Here is a 6,000-nt window from a genome sequence, read left to right as displayed (position 1 = left end):
TGAACTCCAGAAATTTTTTGCGTTCCTTATGCAGCATTCAAAGCGACGTCATCAATTTCCAACACGTTCTGACATCATTTGCTGTTTTTCAGTCATTTACCGATTTGTTTAGAGAGCTAAATGATCGTGAAATTGAAAATCACTACAAAATAAACTATGAAAATGTTGAAACTTGGCATGGTATCATCATTTCAGCCGCATAGCATGTGCGAAAGAGTAGAGAGGGTCACAGCAAAAACTGGACGCACTTCGTGTACAAACTGGACAATGTCTTTCGGGGTATCAGGGTTTCAGACAACAACTCATCTGTTACACGGGCACTTCAATGTTTTTTAAACTTATTTGAACTCCAGAATTTTTTTGCGTTTAGTATGCAGCATTCAAAGCGACGTCATCAATTTCCAACACGCTCTGACATCATTTGCTGTTTTTCAGTCATTTACCGATTTGTTTAGAGAGCTAAATGACCATGAAATTGAAAATCACTACAAAATTGAACTCTGAAAATGTTAAAACTTGGCATGGTATCATCATTTCAGCCGCATAGCATGTGCAAAAGAGTAGAGAGGGTCACGGCAAAAACTGGACGCACTTCGTGTACAAACTGGACAATGTCTTTCGGAGTATCAGGGTTTCGGACGAGAACTCATCTGTTACATGGGCACTTCAATGTTTTTTAAACTTATTTGAAATCCCGACTTCTTTTGCGTTCAGTACGCAGCATTCAAAGCGGCGTCATCAATTTCCAACACGTTCTGACATCATTTGCTGTTTTTCAGTCATTTACCGATTTGTTTAGAGAGCTAAATGACCGTGAAATTGAAAATCACTACAAAATGAACTATGAAAATGTTGAAACTTGCCATGGTATCATCATTTCACCCGCATAGCATGTGCGGAAGAGTAGAAAGGGTCACGCCAAAAACTGGACGCACTTCGTGTACAAACTGGACAATGTCTTTCGGAGTATCAGGGTTTCGGACGAGAACTCATTGATACGTCTCCGTCGTATCTATAGTTTTTGATTGTTCCATGCCAATATTATTCAACTTTCATATACTTTTGGCAACTTTTTATACTATTTTTGGGACTAACATATTGATCCAGTGCCCAGTGCCAGTTCCTGTTTGTTGCATGTTTTTTGTTTCGCAGAATATCCATATCAAACGGAGTCCAAACGGAATAAAAATTGACGGAGATTTTTTTTGGAATATATATGATTTTTGGGAAGAAGAATCCACGCGAGACGATGCTCGAGGGGCCCACGAGGTAGGGGGCGCGTCCTGGGGAGGCAGGCGCGCCCCTGACCCTCGTGGCCATCCCGTAAGGCGGTTGATGCCCTTATTTCGCCGCAGGAAAGCTAATTTCTGGATAGAGATTGTGTCAAAATTTCAGCCCAATCGGAGTTACGGATCTCCGGGAATATAAGAAACAGTGAAAGGGAAGAATCTGAGAACGCAAAAACAGAGAGAGACAGAGAGACAGATCCAATCCTGGAAGGGCTCTCGCCCCTCCCATGCCATGCAGGCCAAGGACCAAAGGGGAAACCCTTCTCCCATCTAGGGAGGAAGTCAAGGAAGAAGAAGAAGGGGGGCTCTCCCCCTTGCTTCCTGTGGCGCCGGAGTGCCACCGGGGGCCATCATCATCACCGTCATCTTCACCAACAACTTCATCGCCTTCACCACCAACTCTTCCCCTCTCTATGCAGCGGTGTAACCTATCTCTTACCTGCTGTAATCTCTACTTAAACATGGTGCTCAACGCTATATATTATTTCCCTATGATGTATGGCTATCCTATGATGTTTGAGTAGATCTGTTTTGTCCTAATGGCTATTTGATGATCAAGATTGGTTTGAGTTGCATGTTTTATTATTGGTGTTGTCATATGGTGCTCTCCATGTCGCGCAAGCGTGAGGGATCCCCGCTGTAGGGTGTTGCAATACGTTCATGATTCGCTTATAGTGGGTTGCGTGAGTGACTGAAACACAAACCCGAGTAAGTAAGTTGTTTGCGTATGGGATAAAGGGGACTTGATGCTTTAATGCTATGGTTGGGTTTTACCTTAATGAATCTTTAGTAGTTGCAGATGCTTGCTAGAGTTCCAATCATAAGTGCATATGATCCAAATAGAGAAAGTATGTTAGCTTATGCCTCTCCCTCAAACAAAATTGCAATAGTGATTGCCGGTCTAGTTATCGATTGCCTAGGGACAAATAACTTTCTCGTAATAACAAACTCTCTACTAAACCTAACTTAATTGTGTCTTTATCTAAACAGCCCCTACTTTTTATTTACTTGCTCTTTATTATCTTGCATACCTATCCAACAACACCTACAAAGTACTTCTAGTTTTATACTTGTTCTAGGTAAAACGAACATCAAGTGTGCGTAGAGTTGTATCGGTGGTCGATAGAACTTGAGAGAATATTTGTTCTACCTTTAGCTCCTCGTTGGGTTCGACACTCTTACTTATCGAAGGAGGCTACAATTGATCCCCTATACTTGTGGTTATCAAGACCTTTTTCTGGCGCCGTTGCTGGGGAGCAATAGCGTGGGGTGAATATTTTCGTGTGTGCTTGTTTGCTTTATCACTAAGTAATTTTTATTTGTTGTTCTTAGTTGTTCTTTATCTTTAGTTATGGATATGGAACACAAAATACCAAAAAAATTAGGTGTACTTGCTACTCATGGAGATGGGGAATCTCCTAAAACCCTCGATGCTGGTTATGTGAAAAATATTATGTACTACTTTAATAATCCTGAGAAAACCCCATCCAATTATGTAATGGGAGTAACGTTGGATAAACGTGAATACTTTAGGGATTACCGCTTGACACAAAAAGGAAAACTATTATGGGATCAAATTCATATACTGAATTGGTATGCTAGGTAACTATGCTTGAGATACGATTATACTTGTTGCTCTAAGGTGAAGGCTCCACACCTTCCCTTTTCATGTGAATTTAATGATAATGAAACCTTAGCTTCTTATGCTATTGGTATATATGATTACTATGATGTGGAACAAATAGAAGAATTTGTTGATTTTAAGGGTGCTTATGAAATTGAATCTATGTTTAAAGAGTTTGAAGATTTTGATGATGCTGTTTATAGACCTGAAAATTTAGCTATCCTGAAATATTGTTATGAGAATTATGAATACAATTACGAAATTAATGCGCGTATTAAGAACGTCTCCGCTGTCCAAGAAGAGACTAATATTTTGCAGGAGTCTATGGAAGAAGAAATTAATGAAACTGTGAACTCATTGGATGAAAAAGATGAGGAAGAGAGCGAAGAACAAAAGGAGGAAGAGCGGATTGATCACCCGTGCCCACCTTCTAATGAGAGTAACTCTTCAACGCATACATTGTTTAATTCCCCTTCATGCTTACCGAAGGATGATTGCTATGATGACTGTTATGATTCATTGGATTCTTTTGAAATATTCCTTTTTGATGATGCTTGTGGACAAGATGCCAATATCAATTATGCTTATGGAGATGAACTTGCTATAGTTCCTTATGTTAAACATGAAATTGTTGCTATTGCACCCACACATGATAGTCCTATTATCTTTTTGAATTCTCCCGACTACACTATATCGGAGAAGTTTGCACTTATTAAGGATTATATTGATGGGTTGCCTTTTACCGTTGCACATGATGATTTTGATGAATATAATATGCATGTGATTGCTGCTCCTACTTACAATTATTATGAGAGAGGAACTATATCTCCACCTCTGTATGCTTCCAATATGACAAAATTGCAAGAAACTGTTTATACTATGCATTGACCTTTACTTTGTGTGCATGAATTGTTCTTTTATGACATGCCGATGCATAGGAAGAGAGTTAGACTTCGTCATTACCGCCCTGTCTCGGTGTGCTGTCCCTCTGTGGCTGCAACGGCGGGCCGCCGGCGCAAGTTCGCGCCTGGGGGGCGGGTCCACCCCGTTGGGCCTGCCTTGGATGTGGATGGGTGGCGGCGAGTTTCGCGTGGTCGCCGGCGTGCGTCATGTTGGTCTCCTGCTGTGGGTCTGTTGGGTCCCGTTGGGTCGGCTGGGGCGGCGCCGCCTTCGGCGCCTGGCTCTCCGGCGGGTCCTCGTCCCTGCTCGCCCTCCGTTGCGGCCTCCGTCGTTCTGGCGGCGTCGGAGTTGGTGCCAACCCTAGATCTGGGATCAGGGGCGGCGCTGGCTCCCCCGTCTACGGTGCGGGCCCCGTCGGGTGTTGCTGGGCCTGCTGGGCCCGTTTCGGTGTTAGCCTTGGCGTCTCTGTCTGATTCCCCCCTCCCTTCTTTGGGTTCTGGGCCGCGGGTGGCCCAGGCCCAGCCCACCCCCTCCTGTGCGGCCTTCTATCGAGCCGGGCCTGGCTCGGTCCGGGTATTTATGGGTGCGGAGGGGTGCGGTTCCCCCTTTTCTAGGGTTTCCGGCCTCCTCCTCAGATCTATCTCGTCACCGCCTACCCATTCGGTGCTTGCCAGATCTCCTCCTCCCCCTCCCCTCTCCCTTTCCTTTGCGGCGGTGGCTGCGATGGACCACTTCCGTGCGTCCTCCAGTGAGGCGGTCTCCGGCCAGAAGCGCGGGCACGATGGCTCCGGCGAGGCGGCTGCCGATCTGGAGTACGAGGCGGCACTCCGTGCTAAGCTTCAGGCCTCTCTCGTCCCGGAGGCGGGGTCGGCGGTGACGACGGCTGGTGCATCTCCCCGCGCCTCTGGTTCGGGCCCGTCTGCGCCTCCCCCCCCCCCCCCCGCGTCTGGTGCCCCGTCGGCTGCGGTCGATCCCTGGGAGCTGGCGGCGGCGGTTAGTCGGGCGGGCTCGTCGGGGCCTTCCCAGGCGTCGCCCCCGTTGGGCGCTGCTCCCCGGGGTGGTGCGCCGTTGCGGGCTCCGGTGGCGGCTGGGGGTGGCCCGTCTCGTTTCGTCCCCCGTGGGGGGTCGGGGGCCCCAGTCCGCCGCCCTACTGGCCCTGCAGCCGGGCGGGGGGCTGGCTCTGGTCCTGTGGCATCCGGTGATGGCATCCTCCCTCCTCCTCCTCGTGGATCTGGTCGCAACACTCCCCAATCCCAAGTCTCCAACCCCATTCTCACCTGCTTCGCGTGTCACCGCCCTGGGCATTTCCAATCCCGTTGTGAAAACCCTCCCTTTTGCCTCATCTGCAGAGAAGATGGTCATCTCACGGTGGATTGCCAGAATCGTGTTAAGCCCCCCGCTTTTGTTCACTATGGTACCGGCTTCCCAGGGTGTTCTTTCTTTGCTTTAGATAAGGGGATCCCAGAGGCAGCCCCTATTCCGTCGCTTTCCAATATCGGCATAATTTCTGTCCAGGCTAAACACATTTCCTCCCAGACCCTTCTCGATGAACTTCAGTTATGGGATGAGGGCGGGTGGGACTGGCAAATCCGCCAACTTTCTGAGTTTGATTTTGCTGCAACTTTTCCCTCCAAAGAGAGCCTCCGTATGATCTCCTCATGCACTAGCTTCACGCTGCCTCTGAATCAACTTGTGGTCTCGGTCAAAGCTGCGTCCAACGGGTCTAAGGCGATTTCTTCTCTGTCTGATGTGTGGGCTCTGGTCAAAGATGTCCCTCCTAGCATGCGCACCACGGCGTTCCTCATGGCTTTCGGGGTGCTTATCGGGAAACCGATCGAAGTGGACCAAGCCTCCCTGGCCATCCTGGGGTCGGCCCGGCTCCGGGTCTAGTGTGTCGACCCCCTGTGCATTCGCGGCTCCATTGATGTTTTTCCTGTGGCTGGTGGTTTTCGGCTCCGGGTGCGGGTGGAGGGGGCCTCGGGTCCGGCGTCGTCTTCCCCTCCTCCCCCCCCCCCCCGGCCTCGGGCAATGGTGACAAAAGCAAGGATGGGGATGGGTGCCCTGACGACTCCATGCATGGGATTGATCCTCGTTTTACTCAGTCTGAGTGGGATGGGCTTTCTCCCGAAGATCAAGATTTGCTCAAGGAGAATGCGCCTGCTGGTAAGGGGGCCCAGGATGCGGCGC

This window comes from Triticum urartu, chromosome 7A (assembly GCF_056163025.1).
Source record: "Triticum urartu cultivar PI428250 chromosome 7A, HENAU_Tu73, whole genome shotgun sequence".
Lineage (NCBI taxonomy): Eukaryota > Viridiplantae > Streptophyta > Magnoliopsida > Poales > Poaceae > Triticum > Triticum urartu.
This window is presented reverse-complemented; position numbering follows the sequence as displayed.